Source organism: Solanum pennellii, chromosome 1, assembly GCF_001406875.1.
Source record: "Solanum pennellii chromosome 1, SPENNV200".
Classification (NCBI taxonomy): domain Eukaryota; kingdom Viridiplantae; phylum Streptophyta; class Magnoliopsida; order Solanales; family Solanaceae; genus Solanum; species Solanum pennellii.
Genome location: NC_028637.1, coordinates 74387901 through 74395575, shown reverse-complemented (window position 1 = coordinate 74395575; position 7675 = coordinate 74387901).

Genomic DNA, 7675 nt, shown 5'->3' with positions numbered 1-7675 from the left:
TACCGTCGTCTTCAACTCAACCGCAACTCTAGCCAGTCTTCATTACACCGGATTTCAGGGTGAGCTAATGCTTCTAGCTTGGACTGGATCTTCTTCCTCATGTCTTGATGCCTTGAAGTTCCGGCATGGACTAGCTTTTGTTTATTTTAGCTTCTTAGAATACTCCTAGTTTAGTAATTTGATCATAGATGTTCTTGTGGTGATGACTTCCAGATTTTGGGGAATAATAGATGTTGAATTTTAGAACTTATTGAATTGGTTTTTAATTAATGAGTTTAAGTCTTCCGCATTACTTTCTGTTGATATTATATTGAAATGTTAGGGTTTAGATTGGTTGGTTCGCTCACATAGGAGGGTAAGTGTGGGTGCCAGTCGCGGCTCGGTTTTGGGTCGTGACAGTTGGTGTCCAAATTCACATAAAATAAGGCTGATTCTTTTTCTGTTTTATCTCTTCGCACAACACAATATACAATATATTCTAGATATTTAAATTCGATATTTGTATTTATAGCCGACCTGCCAACAAATATTGTGGGAGAATACTCTTCATCATCATCAAAAATGTTGCTTTAGTGGTAAACTTGAAATAGGATAAAATTTATTATTAGCGAAAATTCTAAATCTATTTTGTAGTGGCTTCTTTAGCAATGGAAACTGGAACATGTTTAAGTTAAGTGATGTGCTTATTTTGGTGTTTAATTTTGTGCTCATTGACCTTTATGTGTACTGCTTTTTTTAAAAATAAGTATTTAAAATAGCGGAACTGAGATTTGTTTATACAATTAAAATCATGGATAATATTTGTTAGTGAAAAAACATACAAGATAATAAAATTGTAAGATTACAATTGAAAATAAAATGAAGAAATTAATCTCTTCAGGCTTAGGCGCGGATATCTCGCTCTCTTGAAGAAGATTCAAGCCCACTGCAGCAAATGTTTTCACCGGTCCAGCAGTAGTTCTCTTTGACTTGTCCCCTCCAGGATACAACAGTCTTCACAATGTATAACTCAACAACTCTGGATAAGAGTTGATTCTAAAGCTCTACAAAAAAGAACACCTCCCTTCAACTAATAAGAACTCTCTTTTAGACTAACTCTTTCACTCTTTGTTTTCTCTTGTGATTTGTGTGTCTAAAACCAAATGAAGATCACCACTATTTATACTACAAGAAGTCTCCTAGCAATGAATAGGGAGATAATGGAGGTAGTAAATAGTGAAGATAATGGCCTTAGGAGTTTCATAGGTTACATAGGTTACAATAAGAGTTACATAGGTTACATAGGTTACAAAGAGTAATGGTGGAATTAAGAATGAAATAAAGTGATGGACAACCAATGCTAATGGATGATGTAGAAGTTATTCATTGCAATGTTTATTGGAATGTTTTTATCTCTACATTGAATTCAACCAATAAAGCCAAAAGTAATGGCATTACATGGCTACCAAGTCAAAGATGAATAGCATGATTAAATTGGTAGTTTAAAACACAAATGCCTACCAATGGTCATTCTTATAAATCCAAAATAAAGCAATTTAATATGTTAAATATTAATATTAAAATGCTAATAACCTAACAATCCCCTACTCATTTTAATATTTAGATAAGAGAGTACATCAGTTGAAGGAAGACTACTATGCATAATAAAGGTGTGCTCTGCATTGAACCTCCACTTAGTGAAACAGTAACTTTTACTCCAGAGTCGTAGTGGTCTCAGACTTGAACTATGAGTGCTTAAGGGAAATAAAATATCACTGATCACACATAATAATCAAGGTGTTGACATGAGCTTTAAAAGCCAGCACGTTATGGTCATGTGCTATCCCGGTTTCATGAGTGCATTTGAGAATAAGCCCCATTCTCATAGGAAGCGACCTACTTCCACACATCACATAGGTGAAATCTGTCGAGAGTGCTCCTGTAATATTAACAATCCACCCATACGGGCTACAGATATTCATTAGGAGTTTTATCAACTCAACCTTCACAAACTACAGGAAACAATGCACTCACATCATATGGAGGGAAAAAATAGTGCATTTTTCACAACAAGTCATCATATGATTAGTTTTTTCCTTTGAACCTGGTTATAGGATCTCTAGTCCCCAGGTTAGGTTTCCTCATATATGACTCAAGGATTCGTAGGCTTCAATGCCATCCCCTCGATGTGATCCAGCCTTTTTCTCTTGTTAATGCCTTCGTCAGAGGATCTGCAAGATTATCACAATATTTGACATAATCAACATTAATGGTACCATTTGTAAAATACGATCTTACATTACTGTGTTTCCTCCTTATAGGTCTGGATTTACCGTTGTAATGACAGTTTTGAACTCTACCAATTGCAGCGGTGCTATCACAATGAATTAAAATAGGAGGAATTGGTTTTTCAAAATAAGGAATTTGAAACAATAAATCTCTTATCCAATTCGCTTCCTCACTAGCTGAAGTTAAAGCAATTAGTTCAGCGTCCATGGTAGAGTTAGCAATTATAGTTTGATTTTTTGATCTCCAACAAATAGCACCACCACCTAAGTTAAAGACATAACCAGTGGTAGAACAGGAATCACCTGACAAAGTGTTCCAATCTGCATCACAAAAGCCTTCAAGTACAGCGGGATATTTTTTATAGGACAAACCACAATTTTTCGTTCCAATTAAATATGTCATAACTCTTGTTATAGCATGCCAATGTTCATTACCTGGCTTGCTTGTAAACCTGTCAAGTACTCCTTCTGCATATGCAATATCAGGCCTAGTACAATCAGTCACATAGCTCAAACTTCCGATTATACTAGCATATGCCTTTTGATTTATTACATAATTTTCACTTTGAACAGGAAATAAGTGAACACTTGAATCAAAAGGAGTAGCAACATGCTTGCAATCATGAAAGTTATATTTTTTCAAAATTTTCTCAACATAATGTGACTGGTCAAGGAAAATCCCCTCACATGTTCTTGTTTTTATTCCAAGAATAAAATTTGCCTCACCAAGATCTTTCATATCAAAATGGCTTCTAAGAACATTTTTAGCTTCATCAATAGCATTCATGTTAGAGCCAAAGATCAACAAATCATCAACATATAGGCTTTGAAGTTTGAACAACCAAACAAGACTTTAAAACACAAATTGATGGATCAATCGATACTTGAGTAAAAAGAAAATTATTGATGAAAATGACCATGTAGGGAAGATAGATAGATATCTCATATATACTCAGAAAAGTATATTATTTGTCTAACCGTAGTTACATATCCCACCCAAATAAAAACATACAGAAAAAAGCAAGAACAACAACAATAATAATAGCACTTCTTAATTCGAATTGTCTGAAGATGTTGATTCTCCGGCTTGAACAAGCTGTAACTTTTTGATAACCTTGCCCTTGGTTTTGATATACATCTCAAAACCATTTGGCTTCTCATCTTCATCCTTCTTGATCTTTTTATTCTTTCTATTTTCTAATCTCATATTTTTAAAGTTCATTCTAGCTGGTTAGCCAATATTTGCGTTTTTTCTTTCTCATATTCTTTAACAATATTTCATCTCATGACTTTTTTCTCTTGTTACCATCATCATTTTTGTTACTATACACCCACTTTTGAGTAGCTCTAGCCATAATAGGTTCCACCGGTGCAATCGAAACTTCCGGAGAATCAAATATTTGTATAGTTATATGACTGAGATGATAATAGATGAAAAATATAAAAGTATTTTTATGTTCTTTTTTGGGGCCAAATAAAACAATTCAACGAATCATTCAAAAATTCAAATAAAATTAACTTTTTGTTGTGTTAGTGCTGGTGGAACCTGATTATTGTTGACCAACCTACGATGGACATTTCGATGACAATGAAAAAAATTGACATTGAAAAAATTCTATGTTGCCAGCAAGACCGCCAGGAGCAAAAGCTTGAAAACCATCAATAGCATTAACACTTGCTAAAAGACAACGATTGCACTCACCATAAACGACTAGACCTTTAGACTTATAAATGGTCCTAGCAGCTTGATTAGCTCGAAGCATGTTAGCCATGATGGTTGGTAATTTCTTTTGGGGAAGGATATGAGTACTAATTTTTTTTAGAGATAGTATATTGAACTTTGGAGAAATGGTCCATTAAAAAGAAGGTTCAAAAATTAAAAATCTGATAAAAACTAAAATTATTAATTATAATAGATTATACATTGAATTGAATTTAGAGCTAAAGTTGATTTAGAAGAGAAGATTTATCTCATTTAAAGTATATTACATTAATACAACGGAAAATGGTCTAAAATACCCTTGAAGTATCAGTAATGGTATAAAATTATCATTCATCCACCTATTGGCTCCAAAATACCCTTCTCATTCACTTATTGGCTCCAAAATACCCTTCTCATCAACCTTTGGGGTTCAAAATTAACCACTTGTTTAACGATTTTAAGTTTAAACTATTAAATATTTTTTAATACACGGCGCTCAACTATTTGTTATAATTTAACTTATTAATATAATTTATTAACCAATTTACTGCCCATCCATTACTAATTAAATCACACCCGATTAGTAAACCCGCCCCATTACTCATGCACAACACGAAAACTACTACCAATGAATGTTTATAAAAATTAGGCGAAAATGCCTAGAAAAGTACATTATCATACATTCAAGTCCTCAGTCAAAAACATATTATAATTCAAGTGTCTCAATAAAAATTACCAACAAACTTAAAAGTTTGACTATATTCATCTTAATTAGTCATTCGCCGCAATTATGTGATGTTACTTAATAGATATTTTTTTTTAAAAAAAAATTATATATTAAAGTTTTAATATTTAAAACAAAGAATAAATATTTATAAAATTATATTTAAAAAGTGCATGAATTAATTCGAGAAGTGCTACTTCTTTACCTTTAATTATAAATGTTGAATTCAACCTTGAAAAAGAATCTTATTGGAAGTGTCCTGCTAAAAAAACGGCTCAATCTAAATTTAATTGGGGTTTCAATTCGGACTCAAATAATTTTGAATGTCATTTTCAAGAATCAATATTTTCTTTGTGCTTTAGTAGTGTTTAGGGCGATTTTGATATGAGAAATAATACATTAATTGGGTGGAGCTTAATTAGTAATGGGTGGGTAGTGAGTTGGTTTATAAATTATATTAATAAATTAAATTTTATCCAATAGTTGAGTGCCAAGTACTTTAAAATACTTAAAAGTTTAAATTTGAAACCGTTAAAGAAATGGTCAATTTTGAATCCAAAGGTGGATGACTAGGTTATTTTGGAGCTAATAGTTGGGTGAAAAGGGTTTTGGAGCCAATAGGTGGATGGAGGGTAATTTTCTACTATTTTCAATACTTTAAGGGTATTTTAGACCCTTTTTCGTTAATACAAAAAAGACAAAAAGTTAATTTGGAGCTGCATTTTGCACTCCTATATCTTTTAAAATAAATTCTTGCAAAATAATGAATCTTTTCTTTGTATAAAAAAACAATGTTCACATGGGAATATTGAATTACAAACATTTGAACACACGTATAATTAAGAAATGCGCAATTAAAAATATTGATCTTCTTTCAATGAAATTGGTGGCGTTGTTTTAACGTAATGAATCTTTTAAGAAATAATATATAATATTTTAATATATTAAACTTAAAAAGTATAAATATATATCAAATTTATATTTAATTTTAAACTTCTTATTTGATCTTTAATAACATTATCATATGAATATTATAATATATTTAACATTATTAAAAATAAATATCTCAAAAGATTATTTATCTTTAAAATTTCATATTCAATCATTTCATTTACAATACCAAATTAAGGGGAAATAAATTACAAAAAAATAAAAATCAAGTTGGAAAGCTCTTTATTAGAAGTCTGAAGGAAAATCAGTCCACTAAAATCAACAAGGAGAAGCTTTTTAACTTTTTCCTAATGGAGTTACTTTAAATTTCTTTTTCAATTTTGCGCCTGTGAGTTTTTTTAAAAAGATAATAATATGTAAGAAAATAAAGAGGTTAGATTGCAAATCATAAAATATTCTGATTAATTATATATTACTAGAAAAACACACATGTTAGGGTGTAAATTGCAATTGACTCATTTGTTTTGAATATAGTTATTTTTAAATTTTATTTCAAAATTAATTAGCTATTCAGATATTAGATTCAGTTAAGTAAATTTAACTACTATGACAAATAAATCTAACCTCATAAAATGAATTATTATGTCATTGCATATTAGTTGATTAATAAAAGAAATATTCTAGCTGATTTTATAAGAACTATCATAATTTGTATCCCAAAATTTGAAGAACTATTTTGAGCATTTTTTCTATTAGTTAATAATGGGCATGTCTCTAGGTCTAGTCTAGGCGGTAGGATTGAATTTGAATGTGTTAAAATGGACAAAATGAATTTGGTTGATTTAGAATATATTTAGATTGAAATGGCTAAAGATCAACACATAACTCAATTCGCTCAATTTTTATCTAGTTAAATTCTTTATTTGTTTCTTATAATTTGTATAAGCACCTAATAATTTGGTCTAATGAAATAAGACAATCAGTGATTCGTCCAATCTAAATGTGTTAGTCAAGTCAAGATTTTATGGACTGATTTGGTCATTTTTATATATATACATGTATGATTACTACCACAATCACAAGGGCTTCCACATTCCCTTATTAAATGTTATTTACCTATATCAATTATATAACCATTTATGTACAAATCTAACCGTGTACAAATGAGTTCAGTTGAATAATTTTGAATTATATTTTATAAATAATAAATTTTAAAACCCAATAATTCGAATGGTCAATTGATTTTTCGGCATCTCAAAATCGAAAAATTCAAATATAATTATATATAGCGTTTCAAAGAATGAATCAACAAAAAGTATATATATGGACAAGTAAACTACTCTTTTTCACCTTTTTAATTAGTTCTAATTTTAATTTGACATGAAATTTAAGAAAATAAAAGATATTTTTGACTTGCAATTTTAAATTATAGATATGTATAATGTCATCTTTCAATTTTATGATTTTAATTATATAATGTCACGCAAAAATAATATTCTATGAAAACTTCAATAATAATGGCAAGAAACATAGATGAAGGATGCAAGGATTCAAGGAGCACCTCCAACCAAAAAAAAAAGATTGGAGATCATGAAGTACATTGCCATTAACAAGCAACATAGTTATGCATACTTTCAAAATACTTCACATTTTTCTAATTACTTATCCATTTTGACAAATCAAAAAATGACAAAAAAATTTACCTATTATATCTTCAATTAATTACTTTAAAAAAGGTAAAACTTCTAGACTATCCTAAATTTTTAAGAGATTAGTGTCAAAAACACACTAGCCTATCCCTTTTTTATAATTTCATACCTAAACTATTGAGAGTGTTAGTTTCATACCTAAACTATCACTTGTTAGTTTGAAAAATACACCTCTCTATTTTATAATACTCTCATCATGCTGTGTGCAATACACCCTTACTTTTATTTTAAAAAAGTTGCAACATCATCTCCCTCCACCCCTTCACCCGGTTCAAATATTACTTTAGAAATTTTTTTATTTTTGTAAAATATAATTCTATCCATTCCACCTAAACAACTTTCAAATTTTTTTTCTCGTTTTTTGTTAGATATATACATACCG